This window comes from Zalophus californianus, chromosome 4 (assembly GCF_009762305.2).
Source record: "Zalophus californianus isolate mZalCal1 chromosome 4, mZalCal1.pri.v2, whole genome shotgun sequence".
NCBI lineage: Eukaryota > Metazoa > Chordata > Mammalia > Carnivora > Otariidae > Zalophus > Zalophus californianus.
The window spans coordinates 146595215-146618958 of NC_045598.1; the positions used below are offsets into that span (position 1 = coordinate 146595215).

A 23744-nucleotide genomic window follows, 5' to 3' on the forward strand; every position below is an offset into this window, starting at 1 on the left:
CAAAATTAATTGAAATGCTATAACATATTCTAATGCTAAAAAACATTCAGTATTATTGAAGTGGAGGTAAATCTCAGAGCTTCTGGGGCTCTGTCATGCTGCAAAGGGCTGTTTCTCAGGTTCACTGAAAGCTGCAAATAAGAGAGCCCAAGGATATCAAAGGACAAGACTGCCATACCCAGCTCTGACCTCCCCTGAAACATGGCTACTGTGTCCACAAAAATAGGATGTGTGAGGATAAAAATCATGCTATTCTGCTAACTAAAGAGATAGCAAGCCATCCCCCCACCCTAAAGCTCCCTCCCCAGGTAAGTAAAAGTAGATAAGGGGGAAAAATTAAAATACACTTATCTATGGAGTAAGGATTCTGAAATATCAATGTAATCCCTATTTCAAAAATGTTAACTAGAGGCATCTGGTCATTTCTAATTACATCTTAATGATGTATCCAGATTCAATTTCTGTTGATTTATCATTAGATACTTCTAGTCAAAAGTATTAACTTTATCCCCATGTATCTTAACCACCAGCACTGTTTGTTCAGTGTATTATCTCCCAGAGTTGTTAAGCACCAGAAGAGAAAAAAGTAGATATTCCAGCAGTAGGCAACAATTATGGCCCTTTCACACAGCAGCATCCAAGTGGCCATTGAATAGTCCGGGAGTAATTCTAAAAATAAGGAAATGCATGCATTTCAGTAATTATGTCATAATTTTCACAGTTGAAATTTCCTTAGACGTTGCACTTTCTTTATAAGGGAATCTGATTTTTCTTTCTGCTACCACGAGTCCAGACTTGAACTAGAAGCTTTCTTTTTCTTCTTCTTATTGTGTTTCTTATGCTTATTTTTCTTTTCTGTTTTTTTTCCTGTTACTTTTTCTCATTCTTCACTGCTTTTCTTCTTTTTTGCTTGTACCTTCTTAATATAATCTGATTCTAATAAGGACTCAGATGATAAAGGTTTATCTTCAGGCTACTTCTTTCTTTTTTTGCTGAGCCTGTTCATGTCCTTTTCTTTGTCAGTTGCACCCTTTGACTTCTTTTTCCTTATTAAACTATCCTTACTTGTCCAATTCAGTTTCTGACATGGAACTTTCAGAAGCTTTACGTGAATGGTCCTTTTCCTTTTTCCTTGTTTTTTATTCTCATCTTCGGAATCTGAAGAACTGCCAGAAGAATGAGAGCTTGGTGAAGGAGAAGTTACCTATCAGATTTCTTCTTTTCTCTTTTCTTTCTGTCTTTTTTTTTGGGGGGGGGGATGAGCTCTCACTTCCCCTTAATAATTTCTCTCTGTGTTTAAGTTCTTTCTTCCAGTTCTTATTTATTTTTATTTCAAATTCAGCCAATGCCTTGGAGCCTTTTTTCTTTTCTAGTTGTTTTTTCACTTCTTCTTGGGTAGGCTTTGGTCACTTCAGATAATTTGGATCATTGGCCCTGAACACTGTTTTGGACTCCTTAATGTGGGCATTCCTATTGGGTTCATATAGCCCACTTGATTGTTTGGCTTCCCCATGGTGCGGGACTGAACAAACAGACATCAAGGAAGATCAGGCCAGAGAGCATTACGGCTTTTTTAGATTTTTTTTTTTTTTTTGGTCTGTTTTGTAAAAGTTCCTTTTTCCTTTTTTTTTTTTTTGTTTACCTGTTTACTTTGGTATTTCATGCTTGTGGCTTTCCTCTAGTATCTGCTGACCTTTGGCTACTGATAATATTTATAAGTGAGGCACTACACAGCTGATGGGATATTTGAGTGGATGCTTATTGTCTAGTTGGCTTCTTTGAAGGGTGAGTGGCTGGGCCATTTCAAGGGGGGAGAACTTCATCATCTGTAGAACTTTGGCCTGAGGGAAGAACCCTCCATTCTCCTGTTTGGGAGATATAAGCCTGGAGAACAGTATTCTAGGACCCAAATAGGGAAAAGGAGAAAGGAGTTTTATAATTCAGAATAGAGCCTATCACTAATCTTCCAGTTTATAATACAGCACTCCCCACATCTATGTCTTGGGTCCCTTAGTCCAGAACCTACCTATTTCAATCTCTTCACAAAGAAGAAAGCTCCCAGCTTCTCCTAAATTGAAGGAAGGTGGTGTGATTACCCTGCAGTCAGCCTGCTGCATAGAGTAGGGGAAGGAGATCTGGGAACCCAACGAGTTCTTAATCACATTTCAACTACTTCTCCAGTCTCAGCTGCATCTGCATCACCCCCTTCTCAGTGTCACCAATGGCTTAATTTCTCAAGCCTCTATGCAGTTATATTCTTGATTCAGCTCAAATCCTGGCTTCTTCCAACACAAGTTTAGATTTCAACTTTCTTTGGACTGCCAAATCAGTTATCACTCTCTCTTCACTTTCTTGCTTCTAATTTTTTAGCAAGGTATTTGTTTGCTGGTGGATATATCTCTTCCTGTCTTTTGGAAATCCTTTCATTATAATGTGAGTGCTTTTTTGAAGGGAGGATGTTCAGTCACTTCTTGAATAGTCTTACCATCTCTTATAGTTCTGTTAAGTGGTAGAAAAAAATCCACATGCAGGACCATGGAGAAGAAGCTGAGAATGGCAGGAACACAACTAGGATGCTCTGGCTTACTTATGCCCATGGGGATTGGCTCTTTTGGCCAAGCCTCTAGTTGAGGATGTTGGGAGTTGAGAGGCAGAATTCAAGCATAACTGGCAAGAAAAGCAATTTCCCTGCCCTGGTTGGGAGTGCGGAGGAAAGACAGATTCAGCTTTGCCTCGTGCTATTTTCCAATATTCAGGAAAACCGACTTAATCGGTGGGATAAGACAGGAGGGCCTGGGAGCCATGGCAGGCCTCATAGACATCAAGAGAAAGATGTTTCAAGGAAGTCCGCTAGGTTAGAACAGAATCTTAGCCAGCAACTGGCTGAACTGTAGAACAAAATCTAGCTTCTCGAGAAAGGAGAGCCAATGGGTGGGTAAGTGTTCAGAATCCCTACGCCTGCCTGAGCCTGCTTAACCAGCCTCAGTTCTGTGCTGTGTGGGCTACAAAGATTTTAACCGCATTTACTGTGTGGTTTATGATTTTACCCCACTTCTGAATAATGGGAGTTGGTATCACCCTTAAGGATTTGTGAAAACAGAAACAATGATGCGCCTTCCTTTTCTGTGTTTGTTTCCCAAGTGCAAAAGAAACTTGTTGTGTCATGACAAGCATTCAGTCTGGGGTCCGTTGCTGCTGGCTGCTGACCCTGCTCTGGAACCTTCATTATTCTGAGAGAGAATTGACCCAGCTGCCTGGGCCAGTCCTGCAGAATCTGGGGTAGGGTCAAGTCAAGAGCAGTGTGGATCTCAGGGGGGTTAATTATGTACAGGCCAGTACACTTTGTTTCAGATGAGGGTGCTGCTCAGTCTAGTTTATTCAGTCCCAAACTGTCCTTCAGATATCATCTATGCTGCTTTCTCATGAAGGAACTGCTATTGTAGGCCTTTATCACAAACCACGGACTGCTTTCGGTTGCTCTGATGCCATGGAAAATATCAGAGCAGAGAAATAAATCAGCATGGGTGTGATGATTGATTAGAAGACTGGTATGGAGAGGAGTTTGTGGGATTTGGAGGTTTAGGCCAAGCTGACCTAAAGGAAGGTGATAAGATACCTCACACAGCGTCTCTCACCCTCTCTTATCTTTATGTCTAGGGCAATCAGGACTAATTCCCTTCTCTATTCATTGTCCCTTATTTTATGATCTTATTTTAAATCTCCACACTTTGGTGATATGATTTTTTTTAAATAGAGACACAGATGTTCTTTATTTCTCTAAATGAAAGGAATGAGACTGCATTGATATTAACAGAAAAATTGTTTAAAGAAAATTGTGTATAACCCTTAACCTAGAGGGGCAAAACAAAATAATTATAATTTTAAGCCAGTTTCCCCTCACATATTTTGACCAAAAGAAAAATGTTTTCTGATAAACTATAATTGTAGTGTTCTTATAGAAAGGAGCTGGAGGGGGATCATCTCTTATCTATCTATGTAAGATAATATTTTTTAAAGAAAATAAAAATATAAAAAGACTTGCTATTGAAAAATTGGGTATACATATATATTATAAAACATACATAGAGTGTCAGCTACTCTGTTTTCAAAACTGTCTTTCTGAAAACAAAGTTTCCATGAAGGTATAAACATAATCCTAAAAACAAATCTTAAATTGTGTAGATTATTTTCATTATGATAAATCTACCTAAGAGTATTCATAGGTAATATATAGGTGACTTACCACTAATGTATAAGACAAAGCATCAAAAGAAGATTATACAACCAGCAACAGGTAAAAGTTATCTTGAAATATTTGTATTATAGCACCAGATTTTTAAAATTTCTTTAAAAAATAGTTTGCCACAATTTATCAGAGACTTATCCATGTGAAATTGAAGGGCATTTGGCTCACTCCATTTTTAAAACTGATTTTGTTTAGCTGCTGGCTGTATCAATCTGGTGAGAAGGACCAGAGCCTCTACCCCACCCACACCAAACCAAGATGGACCATATTGCTTTTAAGGACTCTGGGGAAATAGCATAGAATGCTACCAGCTCAGTTAGAGTTACAGAATCTTGAAATGTCTTGGCAACTAGCCAAATGCTCATCAGTTCAGTGAAACATCCTAATTAATAGGTGTGAATTAAATGTTTATTTTAGTCAAAAACCCAATTAGTAGCACTGATGTCAACTTTTTGGCACTATGTTGAATGAGTCGCTACTTTTCTCTCTCCATAAAAATATATAGGTAATTCAGTGATTGATACAATATAATAAGAAAGTGCATTGTTTCCAAACAGTTTTTAGATAAAATCTGAAGATTAATAGTTAAACATTTCCAGTGACTATCCTATAAAATTTTTTTACACGCTTTTCTGTCATAGGAGACAGAATATAGATCTCAAACTGAGATCCTAACAACTGAGTGTTGCCATTATGACTGTATTTATTAGAATGCCATGGCTATAATTCTACACATAGAAGCTGATAATGTAGAATATAGGTCCATAATTTACCAAAGGGCACAACAGACCTCAAGTAATGCTTTCTTAAATTTGGCTAATGTACATCTGTTACTTTAATAATTATGTATTTCTAAGATATTTGGGAAAAAACAGAATAGTATGTTCATATAATATTTTTTTCTTCTTAAAATAATACTTATTTTTTAAAGCATAATCACAGAACATGCTGGGATCAAATATGCCAAGATATTATGGAGAATCATTTTAAAGGGTAGTAATTATTACATTATTTTTTGTAATTCTTATAATTTTTCTTTGCATTTCTTTTTTATTGCTTTTTTCTATTTTTTTATTTTATTTTATTATGTTATATTAATCACCATACATTACATCATTAATTTTTGATGTAGTGTTCCATGATTCATTGTTTGCATATAACACCCAGTGCTCCATTCAGTACATGCCCTTTTTAATACCCATCACCAGGCTAACACATCCCCCCACTCTCCTCCCTTCTAGAACCCTCAGTTTGTTTTTCAGAGTCCATAGTCTCTCATGGTTCGTCTCCCCCTCCGACTACCCCCCTTCATTTTCCCCTTCCTGCTTGCTTTCTTTTTTTTTTTTTAACATATAATGTATTATTTGTTTCAGGGTACAGGTCTGTGATTCAACAGTCTTACACAATTCACAGCGCTTACCATAATTCTTATACTTTTAAATTTCCCTTAGAAAAAATGTACTTTTACTTTAAAAAAAAAAGAAAAATTCCCTTGTTTAACCATAAAAGTAGAGTGAAATGAGCATTTGTAGTATTATGGCCACCAGAACAGCATACTATGAACCAAATGCAGAAACTCTTACCTCTTTCCTATGTTTTGTATTTTTACCTTTTTCTTCTTTACATTTAACCATTGATCCAAAAGTATTTGCTGAGCGTCTACTATGTTCAATATGCCTAGGTTCTGGGATTTTAATGGTGAACCACCACATGGGGACCCCGTTCTCCTGATGCTGACCATGGTGATGGTGTTTGGACCAATGGATAGATGTTAATCAATTATCACACACATTCCAAAATAAATGTAGAATGACATCTGTGATCTCATCTGAGGGAACAGGGGATGCTGGGAGCAAGGGAGTGAATCACGCTATATAGTCCATAGGAGAAAGTGGGGGTCTAGTTAGAGCAGGAGGTAAGAATTACTGAGCAGATATTCTAGGCTTCTCTTTTGGGACCAAGACACAGAACTGCTGGGAGCTGTCAGCTTTTGCACCTGAAGGATTTGACTTTGAAGGCTATCATCAGGAGATGAGTGATCTTTATTCTTATTAGTGAGCCTAACCTTCAATATTATGTCTTCTTATGTCTCTACATCACCTCTTTCAATCAATTTTGGCACTCAGAGTTTTATTCTTTCTGGAACTCTGAAAATCCCTCGGATGTGCTGGATATGAAGGTGTTATTTTACTACCTCTTATCCCTTTAATCTTTGCACATGCTCAGCATATTTTTCAAAATTCAGAATATAAACTAGAATGTCAAATAACTCTGAGCGGCTTTTCTTTTCTATCCTGGGAAGTTACTGGCTTATCTTTTTTCTGAATTAAAATCTCTTATGTCTTTATGTGCAGATAGCTATACATACTGATTTATAGTAATTTAGAAATTCAAGAATAAGCAGGGAGAATAGCTAGATAGAAGCAGTAGAGAAAGGCAGATATTACTGTCTTCATTTAATAGGGATGAAATAAGGTAAATGAGAAGTTAAGTGAGTTTATAAAGATTAAATAATAAATTAGTGGCAAAGATGGTATTCAAACCCAGTTTTTTTTACTCCAAATCCTATGCTTTTTATATAGTGTATCTAAATCAATATTTAGAAATACATTTATATTGTGTTAGGCTTATGTAGGTTTATTCAAGAATGTATTTCATTCTATCTCTGAGGTTTAGATTTTGACAAGATTTTCCAATTTTCTCTTCCCACCATATTAAACATTCTTTATGTGATCATAAATTTTTAAGTTGCTGACTTAAATTTTTTATACTTGATGTGTAAATAGATATTTGCAGGATGAGTAAACAGGATGAGGTACTGAAATAACATTAAGGTACTAACCACGTATTATAGACAATTCCCAAATAGTTGAATTAGATTTAGACCAGAAGATGGCATAAGAGCTATAGCAATGGAAAATTACACACAACAGACTGTGGACTTTTTTTAAAGGATTGCGTTGTAAACCAGTATATATGTTATGTAATTATCTTTTTCCTGATAAAAGGAAGCATTCTTTATCCTGTGAAAATTTACATTTCATTATATGTAACACAAACATACACACACACACAAATCAAAATTAAAACCACTCAAACCTCACACTGCAGAAAAAACTAAGACTAACACATTAAACATCTGGAGGGTGGGAGCAATGTACATGCTTTAGAGGGCTAGGTTTTTATGCCTTGGGTCCAAGTTCTATGCCTTTAAGGCCAGTTATCCTATGGAGGATCAGAGTTTATGCCTGGAAAGGCAAGATTTATATCCAGAAGACTTAAATCAATCATTTAAGATTTCACATTTCACAAGATAAATCATTACAGATTTCACATACAAAGTGCTGGTTCTCTGCATGTAAAGCTAGGTTCTGTGTTTGGAGACTGATATTCCATATTTGGAGATTGATATTCTACATATGGAGTTCCCATTTTCATGTCAAAGAAACTAGATTCCGTTCTTGGTGAATGATATTCCAGGTATGGAATGATAGAGTCTATGGTTATAGGGCCAGGTTCCTTGCTTAGAGATTGGGATCCCAAATATGGAGTGCCAAGTTCCAGGCCTGGGAGACCAGGCTTCAAGTTTTAGAGGACACTATGTATCGGGTTCATTTAAGGAATTTGGGTCTGATCAAGGAAACAGATATGACTATGAAAGGCAGTAACACATAACAAGCTTTTTGTGCAGTGCTTGGACAGAACTGTGAGAGGGGAATGTCCCTCATAGCATAAGTCCATTCAGAGACTTATAGTGAGTGGGTCACCATCCAGAAGGGGATGAAGGTAAAGGAACACCTAGGAGAGAGGAAGACCAAAGTGGGAGCTTATAAGTCTAGGGGATGTTGCTCAATAGCATGGCAGGGAATCTGAGTCACAGAGCTCCTAACAGCAGGGGTAGCTTGGAGTCTTATAACCACAAGGCTCTATTTTACCAATGACCAGCAGATAGTGTAGCTTCATAAGGTATGTAAAGCAGGCAGACTCTAAATGGCTAAACTTCTGCTTATTTGGGTTATTTTTTTTTATTTTAACCCATTCCCCCATCCCCCTCCCCTCTAGAACCCTCAGTTTGTTTCTCAGAGTCCATAGTCTTTCATGGTACGTTTCCCCCTCCGATTTCCCCCCTTCATATTTGGGTTATTTTAAGAATAACCCAATGTATATGTAAAAATTTTAGTGTGATGCCTGTGGGCCTCTGAGTTGACAGTTCTTAGACTGCAGTAAAGAAATAAACAATTTAGGGTGTGCCTGGGTGGCTCAGTCATTAAGTGTCTGCCTTCGGCTCAGGTCATGATCCCAGGGTCCTGGGATCAAGCCCCGCATCAGGCTTGCTGCTCCGCGGAGAGCCTGCTTCTCCCTCTCCCACTCCCCCTGCTGTGTTCCCTCTCTCTCACTGTGTCTCTCTCTGTCAAATAAATAAATAAAACCTTAAAAAAAAAAAAAAGAAAGAAACAATTTAGGGGCAAATGCACAGAAGCCATCTTTGGCTTATTTAGATAACATAGCACCTATAACTGAAATCCAGGTACTAAGGATTGTCTGTTCCTGTGCTTGTGAGACCATGTTCCATGTTTGAGGAAAGACATTCTGGACAGATTCCTTCCTTGTAATGCCAGGATCCATATCTTGTAGAGCCTTCTGAGACTGAACTACCCAGTATCCTATGTGGAGTGCCAAGTTCCCCAATTGTAAAGTCAGATTACATGCTTGGAGATTAAGATTTCACATACAGTTTGCCATGTTCCATGTATATAGGGTCAAGAAACATGCATGGAATTTGAAACTCCACTCTGAAAATGCCACGTTCCATGCTGGTAGAGTTCCATATTGAGATTGGAGATTGAGATTCCACACATGGAATGTCATGTTTTGTGCCTGGAGGCACAGTTATATAAAGGAGGATTAGATTCAATGCCTAAGGAGCTATCTTTCCATACTCGGAAATCCGGGTTTTACTCATAGATGGCCACTTTCAAACATAGATAATCAAATTCCATGTCTAGAGTTAATTATCAAGACCAAAAGGCTATTTTTCATGCTAAGAAGTCTAGATTCAGTATTTCAGGCCTAGTTGAGCAAATTCCATACTTGATGGACTAGATACTGTTTCTTTAGGTTGAGGTTTCACTCCCAAAATGTCATGTTCCAAGGCTAAAGAAAGAGATATCAAATAGATAGGAAGCCATGTTTTGCCTGGGAGGCCTAATTCCATGGCTAGAAGGCCCTGCTCTACATATAGAAGCCCAGATTCCACACAGAGAGGGAGTGATTCTATGGATTCACATTTGGATAGGCTTCCCATGACTATAAAGTTAGATTCTCTTCTTGGAGGGTCAGGATCCATGTTTGAATAGCTACATTCAACACTGAGAGGGCCAAAGTTTATCCTCAGAGGGCTAAGTTCCTCAAGAAAGTTTAGATGCCAAGACAAAAGGCCTAAGTCTCATATAGAGAACCAACTTTTATGCCTGGAAAGGCATAATTCACACCTAGAACTAAAGCAATGACAAGAAGTATAGCTTTCACATAAGAAGTGTTAGTTTCCAAGGCTAGGAGATGTAGGTCCTCAGAGTATCAACTTGTATGACTCAAATACCAGGTATGAAGTCTGGATTACCATGTTCCACACTTTTAAGACTATGTTTCATGCTTGGAGAATGAGATTCCACAGATGGAGTACCACGTTCCCTTCCTATAAAGCCAAGTTTAATGCTTAAAGATTGAGATTTAAAGGTAAAATGCCAAGTTTGCTTCTTAGAAAACCAGGTTCCACATCTTGAGGAGCTGATCTCTGTGTCTGGAATGCCAGATTTCTCACATTAGGGCAGTGTTTCATGCTTGAGGATTGGAATTTCACACATGGAATATCAGAATTAATCATTGTAAGGCTGAGTTCCATTCTTAGAGATTGAGATCCCACATATGCAGTGTCATAGTCCATGCTTATAGGGTCAGGTTCTATGCTTGAAGACAGAGTTTTCACCCAGGTGATGTCATGTTCCTTGCTTGTAAGGCTAATTTCTATGTTCAGGGTTGAAATTCCATATGTAGGGTGTCAGTTTCCATACTCACAGAGTTGGGTTCTATGTCTAGAGGACAAGATTCCATACATGATGGATGGGTAGTCCAAGAAATTAGGCTCCATAATGTGGCAAGCTAAAGGCTATAATTAAAATACAAGGTTCCATGTTTGGAGTATAAGGCTCCTCACATGACAGGTCAAGTTCCATATTAGTAGACTGAAATTCTAACAGGGAACACCACATTCCGTTATGGATTTTGTGTCTCCTTACAGGGAGTGACAGTGTCCATGACTGTTCACCCAGTTTCCATTTATGGAGACTGAGATTCCACATATATAGAACCAGGTTTTCTGCTAATAGTTCCAAATTCCATTGGTGGAGATTAAGATACCACACGTATGTGTGCAGTTTATAGGTTTAGGTTTATACTTAAAGATGGATATTTCAAATGTGGTGTTCAGATTACATGCTTTTAGAGCCAGGATGCATGCACAGAGATTGAAATTCCACAATGGAGTGTCAAATTTCATCCTTGGATATTGAGATCCATATGTGATATGCCAGGTATGATGTCTGGGAACCTATGTCCTGTCTTCTATAGAGTCAAGATCTGTGATTGAAACACCAGTTTCTGTGACTGGAGTTCTGGACTACAAACATATCAAGTCATGCTCTATGCTTGTAGCTTGAGATTCCTCACATTAAAATCCAGATTTCCTGTTTGAAGGGTTATATTTAATACAAACAGCATGAAGATTCCATACTTGGTGTGTCAGGTTCCATGTTTGATATTACATATGTGGAGTTCCAGATTTCATGCCTGGAAGACCAGGTTCCATGATTTACAAAGTATATATCAATGAGTGACAAGCAACTTTAGATACCATAACCCAAACTTCTGTGGCAAAACTCTATATTTGGAGATTAAAAACCCACAGATGGAGTGCCACATTCCATCGTTGTTGGTCCATGTACCATACATGAATGTTATATTCCACACATAATGAGAAAGATTTCATGCTTTAGGCCCATATTCCATCTAAAGATACAGATCTTTAAAATCCATTTGAGCAGTAACAAGTTCCATGCTGGGAGACAAGTTTGCATGTCTCAGAAATACAAATTCTAATAGTGAAAGCCTGTGTTCCTTGTATGGACTTACAGATTTCAAATATATGGAGCCAAGTTAAATATTTGGAGATTAAGATTCCAAACATTGAATGCCATGTTGAAAGCTTTTAGAGACAGGTCCAGCTTCAAGATTGAAATTCCACAGATGGAACATCAGGGTCCCATTCTTTTGGGGACTAGATTCCATGTCTAGAGATTGATAATCCACATTCAAGATTCCAGCTTCCATGCTTGTAAGGCTTGGTTCCATGTTTGGAGATAGAAATTCCATGTACAAAATGTTATTTTCCATGTTTTTAGGGCCAAGTATATGTTTGGATATTGGGAATACCTATGTGTATTTAATGTTCCATGCCTGGGGGTAAAAGTTCCTTGCCTCAGATATCCAACAGCTATAAATCACATCCATGACCAATGTCTGAAATGCCAAGTTTCACCCATATAAAACTGTTCTGTGCTTGAAGTTTGAAATTATATATATGGAGTACTTGGCTCCACTTTATTAAGACCAGGTGAGGGGCAGCTGGGTGGCTTAGTTGGTTAAGCGTCTGTTTCAGGCTCAGGTCATGGTCCCAGGGTCCTGCGATTGAGCCCCACATCGGGCTCCCTGTTCAGTGGGAAGCCTGCTTCTCCCTCTCCCTCTGCTGCTCCCCCTGCTTGTGCTCTCTCTCTCTCTCTCTGTGTCAAATAAATAAAATCTTTAAAAAAAAAAAAAAAGACCAGGTGAATGAGTTTCTTTTTTTTTCTTCTTCTTTTTTTTTTTTGAGAGAGAGAGAGGGCACAAGTGTTGGGGGCGGGGAGCAGAGGGAGAGAGAGAATCTTAAGCAGGCTTCTTGCCCAGTGCAGAGCCTGACACGGGGCTCAATCTCATGACCCCAAGATCATGACCTGAGCCAAAATCAAGAGTTGGACACTTAACCAAGTGAGCCACCCAGGCACCCCAAGACCAGGTGAATTTCTTGTAGATATAAGTTCCACATATAAAATGCTAGTTTCCATTGTAATTGAGCAAAGTTCTATGCATGGAATTTGAGATTTCAGACATGAACTGCCAAGTGCCAAGCATATGGAACACAATTCTTGCTTGGAGACTGAGATTCTATGCATAGGGTGTCAGTACTATGTATATAGATCTGGTGTCATGTTTAATGATTGAGATTCCAGACACGGAGTACTAGGTTGCATGATTTTAAGGCTAGCTTGAAGATTGAAATTTCACAGATGGAATGACAAGTTATTTTTTTTCTCTATTTCCTATTTTTTTTATTATGTTAGTCACCATACAATACATCATTAGTTTTTGATGTAGTGATCCATGATTCACTGTTTGCATATAACACCCAGTGCTCCATGCAGTACGTGCCCTCCTTAATACCCATCACCGGGCTAACCCATCCCCCCCACCCCCCTCCCCTCCAGAACCCTCAGAGTCCATAGTCTCTCATGGTCCATTTCCCCCTCCGATTCCCCGCCCCCTTCATTTTTCCCTTCCTTCTCCTAATGTCCTCCATGCTATTCCTCATGTTCCACAAATAAGTGAAACCATATGGTAATTGACTTTCTCTGCTTGACTTATTTCACTTAGCATCATCTCCTCCAGTCCCGTCCATGTGGATGGAAAAGTTGGGTATTCATCCTTTCTGATGGCTGAGTAATATGGAATGACAAGTTAAATTCTTTTTGGGCCAGATTCCATGTGTGGAGATCGAGATTCCACATAAAATGGGAGATACCAAGCTTGTAGAGCCAATTTAAATGCTTAGAAATTGCAGTATTAAATATGTACTGAAAAATATTATGCATAGTTTCATGTATTGTTGTGTTAACCTCTGTGACTTAAATGCAAGTTTTCATGTCTTGAGGGCCAGGTTCACTACATGTAAGGCAGTACTGTGTCTCATGCATGGGGATTAGGATTCTACACATGGAACATTAGATTCTGTGCTCATAGATATATCTTCCATCACTGCATTTGAGATTATATATTGGAGTGCCAGGTTCTATGCTCAGAGATTAAGATTTCTTGCATGGAGTGCCAGATGCTTTGTTTGTAGTGCCAGGTTTCATGCTAAGAGATTCAAATTACACAAATAGTATACTGGGTTCTATGCTTCCAGTGTGGAGATTTAAATTCCTTATGGTAAAAATTAATTAATTAATTAATTAATTAATTCCCTATGGTATATTAGTATGTTCAGATTGCCATAACAAAATAACAGACTGGATGGCTTAAACAACAGAAAGGTATTTTCCTCACCATCTAGAGTCTAGAAGTCCAAAATCAAGATGCTAAAAAATGCATTTTTATGGTGAGGTCTCTCTTCCTGACTTGCAGATATTCACCTTCTGCTACCCACATGGCCTTCCTTCCCTCTGTGCACACACAAAAAGAACAAGCTCTGGTGTCTCTTCTTCTTTGTATGAGAACATCAGTCCTACGGGTTTAGCCCCCCCACCTTATGACTTCATTTAACCATAATCACCTCCTTAAAGGTGTTATCTCCAAATGAGTCACATTGAGGGGTAAAATTTCAACATATGTATTTGTGGGGGTGCAACTCGGGCCATAAATCATAGTGTGGCAGATATGATGCCACAGAGAGCAGTTTTCATGTTTGAGAGGGCCAACGCTTATGGCTGAAATGCCAATTTCCATGTCTGGAATGCGAGGTTTCAAACATGTCTGGTCATGTTTCATTCTTATAATCCATACCAGAGTGCCAGCATCCATGATTATAAGTCCAGGCTCCATACTTGGAAATCAAAGATTCCATACATGGAATGCCAGTTTCTGTACTTGTAGGGCCATATTCCACCCCTGGATATTGAGATTCCACACATGGAGTTTGAGGTTCCTTGCCAGGAAGATCAAATTCCTTATGTGGAGAGCCAAAATCTATGAAATACAGGTTGGACACCAAGATCCACACTCTGAGTTGGCCTATGTTTAGAGATTGAGAATCCACACGTGATGCCATTCTCCATGCTTGTAAGGCTTTGACCCCTGCTTGGACATTAAGATTACATATGTGGAGTTCCAGGACCGTGACTGGGAAATCACTTTCCAAGTTTTGGCAAGCCCACGTGAATGACGGAAATGCAAGATTATATATTTGTAGTGTCACATTCCATGTTTGAGGATCCAAGTTCCATGCTTTGAGATCAACATTCCACAAATGAAGTGCTAAATTTCAAGCCTATAGATCCTAGTTTCTATGATGCAATTCAAAAGTCTATACATGGCAGACTAGGTTCTATGCTTATTGGGTCAATTTTCATGTTTGGATATTGAGCATGCATGCATGGAGAATGAAATTCCTGGGAGACATGAGCCCATGTCTTGCAAGGACAACTTCTATGACTCATATGCCAGATTCCAAGTCTGGGATACCACATTCACCACAGTAAGTCCATGGAGATTCAGAGTCCACACATGGAATGCCAAGCTGCATGTTTGTAGAACCTGGTACCATGACTGGACATTGTACTTTTACATATGAAATGGCAGATCCATGCTTGCAGAGCCAGGTTTCACACTCTGAGATTGGGATTCCATAAATGGAGTATCAGTTTTCATGCTTGTAGTGTCAAGTTCCATGTTTGAAAGTTGAGATTACATATATGTAGTACAAAGTTCCGTGACAGGGTGACCAGGTTCCTAGCATAGTCAACATCTATTCCATGCCTAGATATTTAGGAGCCACATGTTGGAAGTCCAGATTCCACATCTAGAGGATCAAATTCTGTGCCTAGAGAAGCAGGATTCACATTTTGTACTAATTTCTGTAACTGGAAAGTCTAATTCCATATTTAGAGATCTAAGTTCCATGATTGAAGAGCCATGTCCTATACCTGGAGGACCAGGTTTCATGGTCAGAGGGCTAATTTCCACTCCTGGAATTCTAATTACATACCTGTAAGGCTGTGGGTCATGTGTAAAACCAGATTTTATGCCTGGAGAAGCAACCTAAAAGTTTTAAATCAATATCTGAAAGATCAGATTCCATTTGGTTAGTCAGATGCCATTCCTCTAGGGTCACGTTCTACACAGAGAGGTCAAAACTTCTTATTTGTAGGGTCAAATTCTATGTTTAGGGCCAGGTTTCACAACTGGATGACCATGGTTCATGTCATGCCAGGAAGGCTGGGTTATGTGCCTGGAAGTCCAGGCCCCATGCCTGGTATGCCAACCTCCCCACACATACTATATAGTTCTGTAGTACAAAGGCAGGTTACATGGCTGCAGGGTCATATCTGGAAGACGAGATTTCATACATGGTAGGATGGAATTCATGCCTGGAAAGGCTGAGTCCATGTTTGTAAAGTCCATGCAAATTTCCATGCCTAGGAGGTTCACTTCCACACTAGAGGGACACATTCAATGCATGGGGCCAAGTTTCATGCCTGGGGGTAAAAGGAAGGAAGGGCCTCATTTCATGCCTATAGGACCAGATTCCATGCTTCAAGAGCCAGGGTCCTATGAGGGGAAGATCCATGCTTTTCCAAGCCTAAAAGACCAGTCCAAATCCTCAATGGTCAGGTTGCACGCCTGGAAGGCCAGAGTCCACGCTCCAAAAATAGGCAGTCCAGCCCTAACTGTGCTCTAGCTGGGAAAGAGGATTTACCTTCAAATTTATTATTCCAGCAACAGCCATTCTAATTGCCAAGTTGAGACTTGTGACATCACCCAACAATAAGAAGAAAAATTATGAGCCTTGCCAAGAGTTTTTATGCAGTGGCACATTAAGAAAATGCTTCTACTGAATAAATTTATTTGAAGGGACATTAAGAGACACAAATCAAGTATTTTGGTTACATATTTAATAGTCATAACTGTTCAACTTAGTATTTGCACCAGAAATTACTGAGTACTAAGGAGGTCTATACCTGCACTGCTAAGTCTATACCTGAACTGTATCATTTAATTCCATGGGATATGTCCTATCATTTGACAGATTAACTGTGGCACTGAGAGTTTTACTGGTTTTCCCAAAGTCTCCTAGCTGGATTACAGTAGAGGAAGACTATGAATTCTGCTACATTTTATGTATTTTAAATTATAATGGGTTCTGTCTGCCATTTTAAATGAGCCCAAAACAATAAGTAGTTAGTGTTAATTCCCTGACTGCACAACCAGACTCAGTTATCTCTGCAGTATGGTACACAAAACCTACATTTTGAACTGCAAAATAACCTTACAAAAAGCTTTAGTATAAGAAAGCAATGGTATATGAATTCCAATAACTTTCTTATAGCAATAAAAAAAAAACCAAGTTTCATTCAACTTCAGAGACATAAATGTATGGCATGCACGCTGTGATATTCATAATTAGTTCTTATAAAGCAATCTTCATCCCTGAAGCATTTTATGAAATTAACTAATTAATCTTCACCGTATCCTTTAGAGAATGATAACTGTACTGTGTCTGCAAAGAGCCTCTGTCATGGGACTGAAAATTCTTTATGAATATTATACACTGTGATAAGCAGGCTCCAGGCACTTCAGATACACACAAGCTGACATTGAGGATATTAGGATTCACTCATTCACTAAGCAAATGTTTATTTAGTGTCATTACTAGAAATCCATAACTGTGGGACTGATGTCCCCAGGAGGTAAGATATTGTCTGCCGGGCGGAATGCAGTAGAGATTATGAGGGTGTGATGTTCTCTTTAGAAAAGACAACAAATCCCTCTTGACCTCTTTGCCCCAAATATAGAAATGGTCTCATGAGGGCAGTTCATCCAAGTGCAGAGGCTTCCTCTTTCTTCTGTTCACATTTTTACCCTGCAGAGTTGACTTTTGGTTTGGCTACGGAACATGGATTACCTTGAACTTGTCATGCAGCCTCCAGTGTTTACATGTCTTAGTCATCCTAGCTGGTGACACTGCTCCCTGCTTCCTTTCCAGGCCTGTTCTCTTCTCTAGCACTACTCTCAACCACAGTCTGGAAATAATTCAGCATCCCTAGCCCAGAAATCTGAGGATCAGTATTCAATCTTCTGTGAGTATAGCACTGAATGTTAGTCTAGTAACACTTTTTGAAAAGTAGGTTTGTGTCTTAGATGAGGTTCCTTAGAAACAGACTCTGAAAGGGTACACTGGTGCAAATGATTTATAGAGGGAATGCTTTCAGGAGAAACCAGGCAGGGAATGAGGAAATCAGGACAGTACGAGTGGGAGATATGGTTTAACCGGTCTGGTTTCAGCCTGATAGACTTACCACTGGAGTGCAATTCTCATTCCCCAGAGACAAGGGAGCTAGGCTAGTATATGGCCATAGAAGTCAGTCATTGGATATGAGCCACCCTCAAAGAGGGATCACGTCCATAACTGGGACGTCTGTAGGTGAAGTGGCTCTCATCAGCCTTGCAACAAAGTTTGTCAGCAGTCAACACCTACAGTACCTGGGGGATAAGTAAACTGGTGTGGTGAAAGGCATCTGAGCAGAGCACCACTAACATCCACTGCAGCCCTCCTTGTACCACCCTGATCCGTTTATTTCTTGCATTAAGTTTTCATGGTACACTCCCAGCTTTTGCTGGCTTCTATTTAGTCATAATTTCTGTGTAAACCTACAACAGGAGCCTTAGTATGACAAACTATAGCCCTACTGCTTTCGGTCCCAATGAAGAAACTGAAACTCATTATCACCCTCCTTTATCACTATTCAGTGTTTCATCCTCAGCTCATACTTTTAATGGTGTAGGTGGCTTGCCTGGTGACTGACCTAGACCCACAGTCCCAAAGGCTCTGAGCCTCTGATTACCATGTCTTTATCAGATCACAGTTGTTGTATTTGCCCATTTCCATTAAAATCAGGCATGGGAATATACCTAGAGATGCTCAACGGATAACATGTGTGCCAAGCATGTTTATCTTCGCCTCTCATATAACACCTCCTCAAAATGATTTGTATGGTATCTCATTTCTTTGTCTGCTGGTCTATTGGAACAATGATCCCAAAATAAACAGGTGGTGGTCATAGCTTTTTGTTTAGTGAGACTTTTACTGTGTCCTTGGGCGGAGTATTCCCTTTCCGGGAACCAGGATCTCTCTTCCACAGGGCCTAAAGTTATAGAGGTGGGAAACACAAATTTCCCGAGAGGGTGACTGGGAATAATGGTGACTGGGTCATTTCTACTTCTGCAAGACCCATGTATTCTGTCTACTGGAGATACAATATCATGTAATAGATGCTGATATAGGGTATATATGGCATCTTAAAGGAGAGTGTCCCACACTCACAGGGTTTTTTTGTATTTATAAGCTGGCATGTAATGGAGGAGCAGTGGATCCCATCATCATGTGCTCACTGCTGCCCCTCCTTTGCTGTAAAGTGAGTCTCTTGTCCAAGTCAGTGTCCCAAGGATCCCATAAAGAAAAAATCCCATTCTTTAGTTATGATACTAGTTGAGATACTGTGGGAAGAAAAAGTAAACCCCTACTGCTACCTCAGGATGAACTACTGTCCTTTTTAGGGTAGAAGGGTTTTATGTAATAAACTTACTACAACTGTCTGGTTGGTCTCCTTAAAAGATTATGTCATGTCAGATGCTCAGGATTGTTCTTTCTTATTGGGAGGTCAGATATTCATCAGTGGTATTAGCTAGATCAAGCTGGTAAGAGTGTACCTATACTTTCTGAACCATGCATAGCCCCCATTTTTACAACTATGACTACTCCATTGATGGGCCCATTGCATAAGCACAGAAGTAGACAAGGACAGAAGTTGATAGGCAAGTAATCTTGTCTACTTAGTACTTCTGCACTGGATGCTTTCAAGTGAGCATTAATGTAGAATACAAGGACACTCACACTTTATGTCCCTTCCCCTAGGTACATTCACATACCTCTTTCCCAGACTTCCTTGTCCTCAATCTCATCCTGCTTCTTCTAGGACTCTGACCAAACAGCCAAGCCATTCACCACTGCCTATGATTTTATGTACATTCTTAATTCATGCCATTTTTTCTTTCCACACAAATAGAGTATGATGTTCTCTGCGCAGAAGCTCTATCCCTTGGGAAGATCTTATCTCACCACTGTCTTTCAGAGCACCCCTGCCTCATCAATCCATTTTCAACTTGTAGAACATATTGAGCTAAACTATCTGTGAACCAAGTCTAGGCTTTTTCCTCCTCCATCATCTGATCTCAGGGAGCCCCATGAAGCCATAGCTCTGAGTGTATGGGGTATGGATCACCTGTTTTTGTACATTACTCTTGCCTTCTGGGCATGATTAAGTCCAGTCTCAGATACTCCACCTTCACTTTATGATGGATTTCTGCTGCTCGTATGACATAGTGAGTCCGACAGGTCTCAGTTCATGATGGATAATTCTGGCTGGCTGGTCACTTAATGTTCCATGATCAGAAGCTCAATATTTACTAGGGCCCATGATGCATGCCAGAAGTTGCTTTTCAAATTTTTCATATGCTTATCTCCTCCAGATAACCTGGCCTTTTTCCAGAACCCCAGGTGTCTATACTATCTCTTCTATTGGACCTTGCTAGAAACTCCACACAGATAGCTACAGTACCATGGAATCTGCTGAGCTCAATGGCCCAATTGGTAGGGCTGCATGTACTACAGCCTAGATCTGCTACAAAATCCTTTCTTGCTCTGAATCCCACTCAAAACCGATAGCCTTCATATAACTTGATGAAAAAATAAGTTGAAACAGCATTTACAAAAGCAATATATGCTGCTTGCCAAACCCATAAAAGCCAATTTAGTGTTGTGCTTCTTTCTTAGCTGCAGGAGGAACAGGGTGAGATAACTTGTCCTTTACCATGAAGAAGATGACTAACATGCCCACATATCACTGACTCCTCAAAGTTTTTCCAATGTAAGAGCCTTCTGATATATTTTAGAATTTTGCTCTTACTCTCTGGAGAACATGTGTTTTATCAGGGTATCTGGAATACTTGTCACTTCCTGCTCATTAGGTTCAAATAAAGTGATATCAGCAATTTAACAGACCAGTGTTGTGTTCTATGGGATATCCAAATGATCCAGGCTCCCTTGAACAGTATTGTAACAGATATCAGGCCAGTTAACTAGCACTGGAGCAAAACTATGAATACATACCTACATGCATACCACTCACATCACATGTGAGTGTGAAAAGTTTTTGTTCCTTCTTTTTGATAGCTGAAGAAGGATGCATTTGGTAGATCAATAGCCACATACCACATACCAAAAACTATACTGATCTCTTTTATTAATGACAACATTTGGCACAGATGGCTGTTGGGCTAAATTTGTAGTGTCTACTGTTACCCACCATAATCTATTCAGTTCTTGCAGGGGCTAGGCTGATGAATTAAATGGGGATGTGATAGAGCCCACCACCCCTATATCCTTTGTTTTTGAAAGTGCCACTCATCTCTGCTATTCCACTCAAGTTGTGATATTGGTTTGGGTTTATTATTTTGGCTTGAAAAGAGAAGCTTCAAGGGATTTCCTTGGCCTTTCCTACTCCAGTAGCTCTTCTTCCACATGTCAGGAGACTAATGTGAAGATTCTGCCTCTTACCAAATATGTTCATTCTTATTTTACATTTGAGAGGGGAAATGACCACCGGATGGGTCTGTGGACCTAGTGAACCAACTGTGTACTATGCACAAGACAGTCCTCTACTCAGTACCTGACTTCCATTCACGGCTGCTGTAAGAGGGGAAGGGGCTCATGATGGCACTTACTGTCCAAGTTTAGTGTCAACTCAGACTTTGTATCCAGCAGTATCCCAGTGTACAGTTAACCAGGAAATATCTGTGGGTCAATTTGGGAACGGACTGAGGAATTACAACTTGCTGTGGTACTGCAGAGCTCTTTATGCAAGGGGACTCAGCAGCCTCTCTTTTTATTGAAGAGTTCTGAGAACAGATTCAAGTCTAAATGAAAATTGGACAAGGGATGATGCCTGTTTATTGGGAAGTTTGTGTGTGTTTGCATGTGTGTATATGTATGTATGTGTGTATATATATATATACACATATATATGTATATATGTGTATGTATATATATATATACATATATATGTGTATGTATATATACAGGCTATCCCTATATTTTGCCTGTAAAGAACATTGTTTTTATGAGTTATCTTTGTGGATAGTTCAAGTAAATTTTAAAGATCTAATTGGCCTTATTAGATGACTAGCAAGTAGAGGGGAGCTCCAAAGGGCTATAGAAAAGGAACGGTTTTTAAAAGTACAGAGAGTGGAAAAAAGGAAATTATTAGCAAAAAATCCATTGTAGGCAAGATTGCCCTCCTTATGGGAAGAGAAGGGGCCTATTAGTAAATTTCCTAGTGCTGACCAGGAGATTCCCATGTTGATTAGTTAAATGTTAGATTTCAGGGGGAGGGGGGCTAGGTTAAAACTGCAGTTAGCTTAGGTGTTAAGTCTTGGTTTACTGACTTGGGGCCTTAACCTAAGCAACACCATTTTGAGCCTGTGGTCGCTTTTTAACATTAAATTCCCCACTGCTTTACTCAGTCTGCATGTTGAAAACAAAGTTTTCGCCTACAAACCTCCTTCATATGGGTCTCCTCTGACATGGGCTGCTTGTCATACTTCCTAGATGCCAGGACCCACTCGCTGGCCTCCACTCCCAGAGGCAGGTCTCGTCGGCCCCTCACTTCTACCCACTCTGCACTGGCAGGTGGCAGACCTGCCTCTGGAGGGAGTGCGGTGGAGTGCACTGGCTCTCCGTGCTTTGGAACTAATAGCTTTATGAAGCTAGAGCCAGCCTGAGAGCGTAAGAATCTTCAAAACCACTGTCATTTCATTTATTCAACTTCAGTGCTTTGGAAGACATTTTTATTGCATCGCTGTCTCATTTTGCAACTGAGTATCTTTTTCAAGTAGGATTTGTTTCTGTCACATGAAATGATAAATTTGTACATTTAGAACTGCAAATCTAGTTATTCATGCTTCATATAAGCATTAAATTTTTTCCTTGGGATTATTGACAATATCTAATATTATGAATTCTACTGAGATGTTGAAGAAGAATTTTAGGAATCACAGTAATTTGCAAGATGTGTTTGTTACTCTGAGGAGGGAACCAAGAGGAGAAAGCACATGCCCTGGGACCTGAAGGATGACTTCATACCCTTCTCGGGGGAGATGAGGGGCAGGGGAGAGCAGAGAAGCTGCACGTGCTGGAGCTAGGACAGGAATGGCACGGCTAATGTGTGGAAAAGGGAAAGACGGGGTTAGGGTGAGGACCTACTGTCCAGTTTGAAACAGGGTCCAAATAAGTGACTATAAAGAGAGTGAGGAAGCACATCTATAGAAGTCCTTGAATGGTGGGCTTTCAGTGTATCTTTGCTTCAGTCTTGTTGCTCGAGAGTTAAATCTTCATTATTTGAGTTCATCATACATGGTAATAATGCCGTAAGTAATATTATGGATTATTGATATACACACTAATCCTTTCCAGGTTAGAGTCCCAGTGGACCAACCAGAGCATGGCAGACCCAGAATGGAAATTCCTCTGCTCTTATTTACAATGAGTGCCATGATCATCAGTTAAACATTGCTCTTGATGTGAAATGTTTAAACACAACAAATAACTTTGAAATATTTCTGATTGTAAAATGATATGTAATCATTATAAATTTTTTTAAGTACAAGAAAATATTAAGGTAAAAACTAAAGCCATTTGAAATATTACCACCCAGATAAAATGGCCACTAATATTTTATATTTTAGAAATCTTTCCTCCTACTGTCTCTAGGCTTAGACACACACACACACACACACACACACACACACACACACACACACACACACTCAGTCACATTCTCTTTACATAATTGCATACATTCTATCTTATGTTAAATATTGTTTTTAACTAGATTTAATACAATTTTGAATGTATTAAAATTTATTGGACTAATCCTCTATTCATGAAAATTTGAGTTGTATAAAACTTGGGGCTCATAAACCATGTTACAATGAATGTACAGTGTACATCTATATTGATCCAATCTATATTCTTCCCCAAACGTTCCTGGCCCCACCTGCCTGCCAGGCCTGCAGCTGCTTTCTCTCTTAAGCTCGCTGGAGAGCTGCACTGCCTTTGCACAGGCCCAGTCTCCTAGCGCTGGGGGCTGTCTCATGCTCCCCCAAAGACGAGAGTCCTGTGGCAGAGCTTCGGCCCAGGCCCAGCCAGATTCAAAGAGACCCACAGTTCTGACTCCTCCCACCACTTCCCAATCAGCCAGAGTGCTGGGGGTCTGTTTCTTGCCGCGGGGGGGACTGACTTCCCAGGGCTGCCTGGATAAACCAAGTAGCACAAGCCGGAAGTGCAGGAATACCTAAT

General features: G+C 39.7%; 1 pseudogene; it reads right to left on the reverse strand.

Moving 5' to 3' along the window:
- Positions 1–778: 778 nt before the first annotated feature.
- Positions 779–1513, reverse strand: LOC113925642 (annotated as a pseudogene).
- Between the last annotated feature and the right edge of the window lie 22231 nt (positions 1514–23744).